At 31.6% G+C, this 12,974-nt stretch overlaps 1 long non-coding RNA gene across 1 annotated transcript; it reads left to right on the top strand.

Moving 5' to 3' along the window:
- The first annotated feature begins 312 nt into the window (after positions 1–312).
- On the top strand, positions 313–6,520 carry LOC107851358. The gene is made up of 3 exons (XR_001668970.2): positions 313–645; positions 5,496–5,561; positions 6,056–6,520. It is a non-coding gene; the product is annotated as an uncharacterized LOC107851358 (long non-coding RNA).
- Positions 6,521–12,974: the final 6,454 nt, after the last annotated feature.

Here is a 12,974-nt window from a genome sequence, read left to right on the forward strand (position 1 = left end):
ACTATTTTATTTTTTATGCCACTTCATGCATAAATATATTTCCTTAACACTTAATGGAAGATCTAAACATTAGGTAGTAAAATTACCAAGAGAATATACACTGCTATTGAATTTCTAAATACACTCATATTATATATAAGTATATCAATACTTAATTATAACAATTTACTTCACTGCTTTCATAAAAATTTAAAAAATTTAATCTTATCATGTTGGACTCGTGCTCAACACGGGCCTATCGCCACTAGTATATATATATTTATCAAAAGCTCGGGTCACAGCCCATTGTATAACAAAAATAATCAATTCAACAGGTTGGGTCAGGCCCAAAAGTGACCCGACCCGGATCCATCCAACAAAACAAATATCCAATTACAAATCATTCTAGAAAGTAAGGTTATTTCATTGTTGCCTTTTCATTTGCTCCAGTCTGCTGAGCTTCTTGCTTCTTCCCAATCTTCTAAGCTTTTTGTCGCCGATGAATATGTCCATGTCATTTTTATGATGGTCCGATCTTCTTCATCATCGTCTCTGTCATCCAAGCTAAGTCTCAAAACCTTAATCTTACTCTCTTCAAACCCCTCGCAACCAAAATCTCACTGGATGCACGGTTTCCTACTCAAAAGAAATCCTTTCCAACACTAGGTACCTTCATTTCTTCTAAATCCCCTATTTGACTAGTTCACCACCTATTTAAATTTTCTTTTTTACTTTTATTGCTAACTTGTCAATCTTCATAGATTTCTCTATAGGTTCAAAGAAGCGAGTTGATTTATACATTAGACCATTTAAATTACAGATTTCAGTTTTTATTACCTCCTCTACCATATTCGATTGTATGCATTCTAAGTGTCTCATGTTGTTTCCCTGATAACTGTTGCCTGTTATACTCCTTTTTTAAGAAGTGTTGATGTTATTGTTTGAAAAATCTTGTAAAATCCTTCTAATATTAGGAGTCCCACTTTTATCAAGCACAATAATAGTTTTTTTTTCCGCTGGTACCTGTTCCAGATTAGTATATTGAAAGTCATCTGCAAAATCAAAAATTAAATTAATAAAAGAGTCAGCTAGAGTGTAACCTTCTCGGTGGGAATGTACCACTCTAACTGGAATACTTTCCATCATAGCTTTGATAGAGTTGACTACCATTGCCACACTCCATGAAACCTCCCACTGGAAATTAAGGATTTGTACCATGGCCAAAGAATTAGTTTCCACGACTATTTGCTAAATAGAATTCTTTATGCAGTACTGTAGGCATTCCTTTATTGCTATGGATTCTGCTATCAAATTAGTAGTCTCTTTTATTCTAGAACCTTTAGCTACCAATAAATCACCAAATTGATCTCTAATGTAAAAGGCTATAGAACTGGGACCAGGACCTCTGGAAGCTCCATCAGTGTTACCCTTTATCCATCTATTCTTCGGAGGATTCCATTTAACAAGTTTAAATATATGGTAATTTTTGTACCTCTGAAGATCATCCACTATATTAGGCCATTTTCTAGTTGTCACCTCCATCTTAAACCTCAACTTTATGAATTTGGTAATGGTATCATCTATTTTCCCCAGAATCTTTCTTTCTTGATAAGCACCTCCATGAAGAACAGTGTTTCTTCTTTTTGATAGAAATCAAATAATAACTATAGGTACAATATTAAACACTTCTCTCAATCTATAGTTACCTTCTTGATTTTTCCACATCCTTACACTTTGTTTCATATTTATTCTCTATTCAATCAAGCCAGCTGCTCCACAATAGTGATTCTGCACCTTCTCAGCAGTTTTTCCTTTAAGAGATAAGTGGTTTATAGTTTCTCTCTCAGGAATAATACAACAAACACAAAGCTCTGCAATCTCATCATTCCACTTATTCATCAAACCATCAACTGGGATCCTGTCTTTCCACATCCTCCAGGTTAAAAATGAAAGTTTAAAAGGTAATCCTTTATGCCAGACTTTATATCTTCATCTATATCATCTCTATGCCTTAAATGTTCTCAAGCACTTTTGGTAGAGAACTTTCTTGTACTATTCATAGTCCACCAAGCCTTATTCATAGTGTCATCAAAACAAACAAAGTTCACATTGTCTCTGAAATGTGTAACCACATCTCCTGGCAACATATCTTACCTAACCTCATAGTTCCATCCCTCAATATTCAAAAATTCAAAAATGTCAGTCAAAGGGTGACATGTTTGCACCTCAGATTGCTGCAAAATAATAGACCAGTATTTGTCCAATTATCAAACCAACTATTAAATGTCCCTCCTATAGGATCCCACCACAAGCAATGTTCTATCTTATTTATATTTCTCAACATAGATTTCCACACGTGAGATCCACCTTTCCATTGCACCAGAGTAGATAACTGTTTATTGCAGTATCTATTCCTCAAGAATTTTGTCCACAAATTTCTTTGTGTCTTAAAACTTCACCGAAGTTTGGTATGCATAGCTTGAGTCACATCTTCTAGAGATCTAAACCCCAAACCACCTTCCTGTTTAGAAAGACACAGAACTCCAATTAACCCAGTGTTTTCTCCTTCCTGAATCTTTGTTCTGCCAAAAGAATTTAGAAATGATTCTCTGCACTTCTTTTATAACACTCTTAGGTGGAACTACTGCTGACAACACATACAGTGGAACACTCTGAAGCACACTCTTAATAAGAACTTCTTTTCCATCATAAGATAGTAATCTGCCCTTCTAATCTTGTAGCTTGCCTCTAATCTTGTCTATTAAATCAACATTATCATTCTTTTTCTTCTTAGAATGAGATAAGGGACAAGTGGGAAAGATCCACTATTCATCCCTGTAATCTGCTCCACCTGATTTACCATATTAATGTGACTATTTTGATGCATGTATATAAAACTCTTACCCTTATTCACCTTCTGGCCAGATTCATTCTCATATTCCTGCAAGATCCACATTATCATATCCATAGAATAATCATTAGAAGAAGCAAATATAATGGTATCATCTGCATAAGCAAGATGATTCAAATTAGATCTCCACTTAGACATACCATATCCCACATAAGAAGTGTTATTAAATAAATGATTAAGAGCTCTTGACATCACTTCAGCAGAGAGAATGGAAAGTGTTGGTGATAAAGGGTCACCTTATTTTACTCCACTTATGGAATGAAAAAAACCTATAGCTTGACCATTTAACATGATAGAATAATAATTATTAGAGATGAGTCTCCAAATCATATTTACCACATTATTAGAAAATCCCAATTTCCTCATCACATTCATTAAGAGAAACCAAGAGATCCCATCATAGGCTTTGGCCATGTCAAGCTTTAATACCACATTAGAAGGTTTTCCTCTTTTTTCAGTATCAATAATTAATTCTTGAGTAAGCAAAACATTTTCCACAATATACTCCTCCCTTTCATAAAAGCTGATTGATTGGGGGAAATCAATCTAGGTAAAATATTTCCAACCCGTCGTGCACAATCCTAGATAGGATTTTATTCACAAAGTTACTCAAACTAAGGTCTTAAATAAGAAAAGGATTGTACATTATCTTTTTTAGGAATAAGAATCAAATTGATATGACTAATGGATTTAGGAGAGTATTACCAGCAAAGAAGTTCAGAACTAGTCATCTCCACATATAATATCCCAGCTCACCTGATAAAATTTGCCAGTTAACCCATCAGGTCCACTACTGCTTTTCCCATTTAGGTTAAACACAATCCGTTGAATCTCTTCCTCCACTGGAATAGCCTCAAGAACCCTATTTTCCTCTTCAGTAACTAAATCAGGAATATGCTCTAGCAAAGGGAAATTAACTGCATCTCTTTCGTGTGAAAATTGCTTTTTATTGAAGAAGATAGCTGCACTTGCAATCCGTTCCTCATCATCTAGCCAACAATCAACATCACTAAAGATTTTAGTGATTTTCAGTCTATTTCTCCTACCTTTGACAATACTGTGAAAGAATTTAGTATTCCTCTCTCCATACTCAAACCAGTCGTACCTAGACTTTTGTTATCAGTAGCTTTCTTCCAGATGAAGACATCTAATGTATTCAGCCCTTGCTTTCTACATAACAACTCTATTCACATATGAGGGTGATTCTTCAAATAACTTTTCTTTCACCTTAGCAATTTCTTCCCTAATAATCAGTTTGTTGAAAATATCCCCATAAGTCTGTTCAGTCCGCTCAGAAAGTGCTATTTTTACCTTCTTAATCTTCCTTTTGAAATCATGGAATTGGTAATCAGTGAATTCAGTATCCCAATTCCGTCTAACAACCTCTAGAATTTATCATGCTCTGTCCAAAAATTCAAGAATTTAAAAGGTTTCTGGACTTTCCTTTCAGTATTCTCATACCTTAGCAACAACGGAGCATGATCAGAGCCATCTCTTGCCAAGTGATCCACCTCCAAAGAATTAAAGGTATCTTGAAACCAACATTATAAAATATTCTGTCTAATTTCTCAAAAATACAATCATGCCCATCTCTTCCATTTCACCAAGTATAAGGACTCCCTTTTATGTTGAATTTGAGTACGTTCAACATTTTCAATACAGTCTTTAAACTCTTTTGTCTCTGCATATGTCACAAGCAAACCTCCAATCTTATTTGAGGCATAAACAACTAAATTTAGATCCCCTCCAATGATCCATGGGTCAGAGTTTCCATTGGCTCTTGATAGAATACTGTCCCAAAGATCCAACCTTTGAACTCTATCACATTTAGCATAAATTAGGGTCACCAGATTAGAGGTCCCAATATATTGATCATGAATATAAAGAGATATTAATTGCTTAGTGTCCTTCATTAACGTAACAGTGAATCTATGATTCACAAAACACCAGATTTTATTATTGTAATTATGAAACATGAACGATATTTGGAATCTACCTCTGTATTTATTGATATGTCTAGACTGTTGAAAGGGTTTCAAAAGAGCTATAAATGCATACTTATTTAACACGTTCAGCATCTGAACTCTTTAAAAAGCTCTTTGAGATTTAACTGACCTAATATTCCAAATTAATGCTTTTATCATTGCTTAGACAATTGACTTCCACCTCTTCTCTTAGACTAATATCCGCTAGGTAGATTCTTCTCCCCATTTTTAGGCTTTTTCCCTTTCTTAGTCTTCGGGGACTTGATAGTTCTAGGTGACAAGTCAGTTTTCTTAAATATTTGTTCCTCCTGATATTTTTTATCTCGTTTAGTGGCCTTTTCATCCACCCCTCCTAATAATCCATCAATTTCTTCTTCTGTGTACACTTGATGGGTGAGAATATCATGTAACACTTTATTGACTTAATATTACCACTCCATTCCTGTAAATATACTGCAACTGGAACATCAATAATGGCAAGCCTGTTACTATCCTTAATTATGTTAGATGCCTCCTCTCTTTGTCTATGACTGGACATTTCTTGTTTTTGCACTGGATTCTTATTTTGTATACCACTGGCTGCTGGGTCGCTAATGTTTTCTTTTTTTTCTCATTAGCAGGTTGTTGATGTTTATCATGGGGTAACGGTTCATTCTCATTCGCTATGCTGCACTTTTCACTATCAAGTAATTAAATTATAAAAACTAACTAGTTTTATGAAATTACATTTCATAGTATTTATGACATATTTTTATTGTATTTCTCTTATTTTTACCGCATTGGAAAAGTAACCTTAGTTACCCCTCTTTTCACGCCACTGTTCCTTCTCCAATTTTGAAAGTAGTTTCTCGTTTTTTCCGCCATTAACAAAATCTTCCAGCTTTAGTTTTACTTTCTTTTGTACGATTTTAGCTATATCAAATCTTCAACTACATCAGGTAACACTTAATATAGCTATTGCAAGTTTTTATTTTTATTTTTTTGGGGGTATTTTTCGGCTCTAACACATCTCAAAATCAGATTTTAATTTTCTTTTGTTTAAATGGATGAACAAACACTAGAATCACAATATAAAACTACTGGCATATGAAATTTAAATTTGAGTTCAGATTGTGGACCGTCTTTTAGTATCGGCTTAACTCAAGAAGAAGTTGTTAAAGTTGTTTCATCTTCTTTACAGAAATCTCATAAATCAAAGGAGATTAGGTCAAAATTTTGCAACAATCCGATTAAGATGACAGAAATTATGAAAAAAAAAGGTTGCAGAAAAAGCATTCTCCAAAGAAAACAAAAATTTTAAAAAGGGACAGAGAAGAAAAGAAAAGCTCAAGAAATTGAAGTTTTGAGTAGTAAGGTTGATGAGGAAGTGCAGAATTCTTTTGCTGACGATTCTCAAGAACATAGTGATGAAGAGACATTTTTTGGGGCAAAATTTCGTGTAAATGTATTTTTTAAGTAAATGTATTTTGCTATAAGTTTAGATGTTACTAAAGTTGCAAGTTATATGTATTTTTTGAAATACTGAATATGTATTTTATGTTTTTGATGATATGTGGAGGGCAAATTTAGTAGAAAATATATTTGTGAAGATGATAGGATAATTGTGAAAATATACTATTAATAAATAGGTTAATACTCATGAACATGTTTTTTTTGCTATATGTATTTTTATATATTTAATATGTATTTTTTTTAAAGAATTTGTTATATTTTGGACTGATAAAATACATATGCATGTTACTTTTAGTTTAACTACCATATCAGTATGTTTGCTATAGGGTATGCCATTGGCTATGTATTTTCGGCTTACTTGATATGTTTTTTTCAGTCTTGGTTGTATTTTTACCATAATGGATTTATATTTTTCAGTGTTGGTTGTATTTTTAGCATACATGATTTGTATTTTTTAGTGTTGGTTGTAATTTTGATTATATGTGATATGTTCTTTTTAGTATTGGTTCTATGTTATATTTTTTTTTTGTATACTTGAATTTTGTTTACAAATTAAGAAGTGGTAGTTTACTTTGATAGGTTATACGGGACGAAATATTCACAGTCAGAAAACTTTCAAGATTTGCACTACAGATGTGCTCATACAGTGACAAAGATATTTATGGAAGCATACGCGCAGTTTTAAATAAGGAACAGTTTTAAAACTTTTACGACAATAATATTTTTGATTATTTTATGAAGAAGCAGCAATGTGTAGTGCAAGCACAGATGTGCAGATGCATTATGACACTTGAGGTGAAGGATAGTTCTTCTTCTGGTATTCTGATTTGTGCTAATGACACCTTTCTTAATTTTACTCTCAGGGAATTTGCTATCATAACTGGATTGAATTGTGTGTCAAATACATATGACTTTATTTTTTACGAGGGTGTACCAAATAGGATGGTTGAGAAGTATTTCAATGGGGCAGAAATTATACAGAAAAGGCTACTATTTCTAGTATTTACGGAGAAAGTATGGGAGGAGAACAATGATGAGGATGCTGAGAAATTTGCAATCCTGTATTTCCTGCATTCATTTGTGTTATCTAATGTTGAAACTGTGATTATACCTCGTCTTCATTTCGATTTGGTCGATAGTGGAAGATATAAGGATTTTTCATGGGGTTCTTTATCTTTTGAAGATCTGGCCAGAAGTTTGAACAACCGGTTGAAAGCTGGTGGTCAATTTTATTTGATTCAGGAAATGTCACTGTCTATTCAAGTGTGGCTTTATGAGTGTTGTTCTAATGTCCCACCAAAGATTGCATCGAAGGTTGATAATCGGATTCCCTGATTATTAAATTGGAAGACGATTGCACCTCGTCCACGCTTTGAGTTTTTGATGAATGTTATGTTCAATGACAATGACAAGGTTTGTTGTTACTAAATACATATGTATTCATATGTAATTTACAGTAGACATATATACATTTTCATTTACAATTGGTTAAATGATTCTTTAACATACATTATTTACCTATTATTCTAAGTTGTTTTTAAGAACATAGAGCCAACGAAAAAGGAGCTGTCAAAATTGCAAATACCAAAGAAGGATGCAATACAACATGAACGTTCTGTTGATTCTGATGATGACTTTCAGGATCCACCACCAAGAAAGATCAATGTACATTCAAAGAAGAAACAGAAGGTTGATTCATTAACACCAGTAGCGAAGAAATCTTTAAGGAAAAAGCAAGTAAACGAGCATATCCAAACGAGGACACCAGTTCCTCGTGCTGCAAAGACTGATGGAATGAAGACATCAGTTTTCAAGCCAATTCCAACACGATAGGTATTTTCTTCAAAAACAAAGGAAGGAAAGCAAACAGCTCAGGTTATTTTTCCTCAGGTATAGTCAAAGCCAGATATTCATGTAGAGGAAGTAGCCGTGTCAAAGCCTGAGAGTCATGTTGAGAAAGAAGCCTTTATTTCTAAGAAAGATTTTGATGCATTCCGCGATGAGATAATTATTTTTTGACAAATATTTATTTTACATGAAAAAAAACTTTGTTTATTGATTTTGTATCAAAACAGGTCCGTCGCGAGTTTAAAGAAATTCATGGACTAATGAGAAAAAAATTCAAAAAGATGAAGAAAGTATTTGCTCAAAGCAAGGTTAATTTTTTCTTTGAAAATCTTAGTTGATTTGAATATGTATACTTATTGGACTGCCTTATACAAATACAGCATAATAACTCATTATGTTATTGGACTTAATTTTTTCAGGATCAGGTTGTAGATATAGAAGCTGATAAACCAAATATTGATGAGGGAGGGTTAGAGTAATCTGGACAACATTTTAGTTCTGATGTAGTTCAATCTTCAGATAATATTTCTGACGGTACAAAGGCAAATATTAAAGTTCAAATACAGATTTAGTTGTACTTTTAAAGTTTATATTCAAAATACATTTGAGGTTAATAGAACTTTCAAACACATTGAATTTTTAGTTTTGTTCAAATATATATATTTTTCAGTTTGATGTTACATATCAATATGTATTTTTTATGTGTTCTACACACTGTAAATGTATTTTTTAGTTTTATTCATATGTATTTTTTTAACACTACATATATGTGTATTTTAACACTGAGTGTTTTTTTGTTATGTTCATAAATATGTATTTTTGAGTTTTATGTTATATATCAATATGTACTTTTAATGTGTTGTATACACTGCATATGTATTTTTATTATACTCATATGTATTTTTTAACACTTCATATGTATTTTAACAAAGACTGTTTTTCTTGTTATGTTCTTTAATATGTATTTATGAGTTTAATGTTATATATCAATATGTATTTTATTGTATTTGTATATACATATATTCATTTTCATTAAAAAAAAATACGTATTTTGTTTGACTCAAGTATTAATAGGTTATTTCAATTTGTATATGTATTTGTAGCAACAACATGTAGATAAAGATTCTATCCTCCAGAATATGGATTATGTTGGTACCGAAAGATCACCACAACGATTAAGTTCTGAGGTTGATCAGGAATTGGAGGCAAATTTGCTTGGTAAAAAGGTAAATAATTATGTTTCATATATATATTCATTTGAATTCACATATATAGACAGATACAAGTACATGTTTGTATGATGTTTTGATTTTTTACTTGTTTTCAAGGGGTGCATTGATTTGCATTCCGAAAAAATGAATGTTGAAATTAATTCTCAATAATTAATCCCTGATGAGCTTCTCTGAAGTGTAAAATTGGATTACTTACATTCTGAGAAGGTTGTTCAACATGATTGTTGAGCACGTATAGTGATGTTAACTTTGTCTTCATGTCATGTAATAATTCAGAGGACAATTAAATTTTTTCTTTTATTTTTTTGCAGACCAGCGATGAGAAAATTGATGAAATAATTTTGTCTGATTCCCAATTCACAATCCCTGATGAGATGTTACCGAGCCTAAATACCTATCAAATACAAAGCATCATCATACATCCATCGGCAAACCGTCAAGAAGAACATGAAATTTTGGATGCAAAAACTTCTGAGACTGTTATTGAAGATCATGCTCAAGTATGTATCTTACTATAATGTATTTAGAGTTTATTTAGGCTCAATTTGTTAGAAAAAAAGTAATATTCTTTTTTTAAATTTTTTGTTAGATAAACAAAGGGATCACTGATTTGAGTTCAAATTCACTGGTGAATTCAGAGGTCGAACTTGCTACAGAGGAGCAAGTTAGGATACCTCCTAATACACAAGAAGTAACCAATGATGAATAGAGGGATGGACAATTGTGGCCTGATTCACAAACACAATTCCGAATGAGTTTCTACCTAGCTTGAATGTCTACTATAAAAAAAGTATCATGATTCATCCATCCGCTAATCGTGAAGTTAAAACTCCCAGAACAAAGTTAAGGATTAGGTGACCATCAAAATTCAAGGAATCTCCATACACCAAAACATTTGGTTCAGCAACTGGTAAGTACAATAAGATATATATAATTTTTTATGTAATATGCCTTGCAAATACGTTTGTATTTATTAACTTTTTGTATTCTCTAATTATATAGGGATCTCAGCATGACTAATACGCATATTCTCCCAAAAACATCTATTTTTATATCACCCCGATTGATGGGATAATAGATACGAAGATTGTCAAGAGCTTCAACAACTGGATTTCTGCCGACCTATTAAAAGCTACTGTTAAGAGGTAGTTCTTTTGAATTGCTTCAAATTATTTTTTTGTATCAATACATATTTCATGGTTTACCATCTCCTTAAAATACCTAGGAAAGAAAAAGTGGATCATTACAAAAGGGAAAAATCAGAAATTTCAAAGATGCATTTTGGTGTTGAAACTGTTGAAGACAAAAATTGGTTCTATACGATGGGATTTGCAGATCAGACATGGACAACCTCGGTTAGTATATTATTTTAAAATTTTTTTCATTTCTTCTGTAACAATACTTAAAAATACTTATTAGGTTACATTGAAAATACATATGGTTTAACATATATGTATTTTTAAGTATTCAAAGTATGATATAATATACTACATCACATACTGTTGCATATACTATTACATAACATTGTCTGCATGTAACTGAACTTTAACAATGCACTTTTTGATACACAAGTCTTCTACATTAATATAAAAAAATGCATATGTATTTTTTACTTACATACACTTTAATATTTACATTAAAAAATTTTGAATGCTCTAAATTTTGTGGTATTCACTAATGCAGCATATTGATGTCTGCTTATACTACTTGAGGAAGAAGTCAAAGTATGGGCAGCATAATTCGTACAAAAATGAGCCAAATAAATCATACAAATACAGTACAGTTGACTGTAACTTTATGAACGTAATTAGATCTTTGAATGATGTATATTCTATGGATCATCAAAACCTTACTGCTGGAGGACAGGAGCATCATATTATTGAATACATCAATGGATTCCGTATGCATTCTGCAGTGCCATGGCATACAGTGGAAGACATTTTTATTCCGGTTAATATAAAGGAAAAACAACACTGGGTTCTCGCGGTTTTATCATTTTCAGAGAGGGGTATATTCTTGTATGATTCATATGAATTCAGTGGTCATTATGCGACTGTTCTTGCTGAGATCGAGAAAATAACAATGATTATTCCATTATGTCTCCAAGATTGTGATTTCTATGTTAAGAAAGGAATTGATCTTCAAAACCATCCAAGATACAAAGACAAAGAATCCACAGATATATTTAATATTTTATTTGAAGATGATTTGCCTCAACAACTGAGTGGAAGCTTGTAAGTTTTGTATTTATATATACCAAAATTGTATTTTGGTACAAAATATATTTCACTATTAAATCAGATCTAGTTTTTCTTTTTTTTGCAGGGATTATGGTGTCTTTATGATTATGTATGCAGAGTGTCTTTCTTATGGTCACAAAGTTATTGCGACTGAGCTCGACCCCAACGCACTCCGTAGAAGATATGCTGCACTTTTGTGGAACTATGGGATCCGAAAACAAGAAGCAAATGTCATTAGTGATGTCGAAGCACCATTGAGGCCTGCAAGACAAAGTAGAATAACTAGTGTCACTGAAGTTGTTGATGTATGATGGTTGATGGATTTGACTTTTTGTATTTTAGAAACTAGTTTATGGATGTAGGTTTTGATTGTACAGACTACTTTTTATGTTTTGAATTGGTTCTATTTCATGGAGTTCTACCATTTACCGTGAGATATTGTTAAAAAAAATTTACGTAGTTTTTATATTATGTTTAAAAATATATATGTCGTATAAATCAATTTTATTTAACCTAAAAATACATATGCAGTGTTAAAGTCAAATATTGCAAAAATAGATATGGAACATTCATAATATGTATTTTACTATGTTGTTGTTCTTTAAAGTTTTTCACCACCTTCCTATATTGTTAAATATAACATGTAGTGTGAGATTTATGGAGTTCTACCTTTTACTTTGAGATTTAATTAAAAAATACATATGTAGTTTTCATATTATGCAGAAAAATACATATGTTGTATAAATTAATTATTTTTCTGCATAAAAATACATATGAAATGTTAGAATAAAAAATTACAAAAATACAACTGCAACATACCTCATATGCATTTTGAGGATGTATTCCTTAACTATAATTATAAATTAGGATTTAAATTAAAGTGAAATTTGAAAAATTATTGCAGTTATTTACAAAATAAATATACAATGTTGATATTTAGCTACAAAATACATATGGATTATACATTAAAAATATTTTTCAAGAAAATACATATGCAGTTATAGATTTGATTTTAGTTACAGAATTCATATGCACTGATGATATTTTTTATTAAAAATACATATGAATTATACATCAAATGTATTTTTACAATTTAAATACATATGCAGTAATTACATTATGCAATTCAAACATATATTTGTAGAATATGTCACATATATTTAAATACATGAACAATTAGAAATCATATACTTGTTTGGTTAATCAAAGTCAACACCTTTAACCTAAATTATATTTACTATGTCAAAAATACATATGAACTACTGCTAGAAAATACATGTGTAATGTACAACTTTTGAAATATATATAGCTCAATTATTCAAATATT

Source organism: Capsicum annuum, chromosome 12, assembly GCF_002878395.1.
Source record: "Capsicum annuum cultivar UCD-10X-F1 chromosome 12, UCD10Xv1.1, whole genome shotgun sequence".
Classification (NCBI taxonomy): Eukaryota; Viridiplantae; Streptophyta; class Magnoliopsida; order Solanales; family Solanaceae; genus Capsicum; species Capsicum annuum.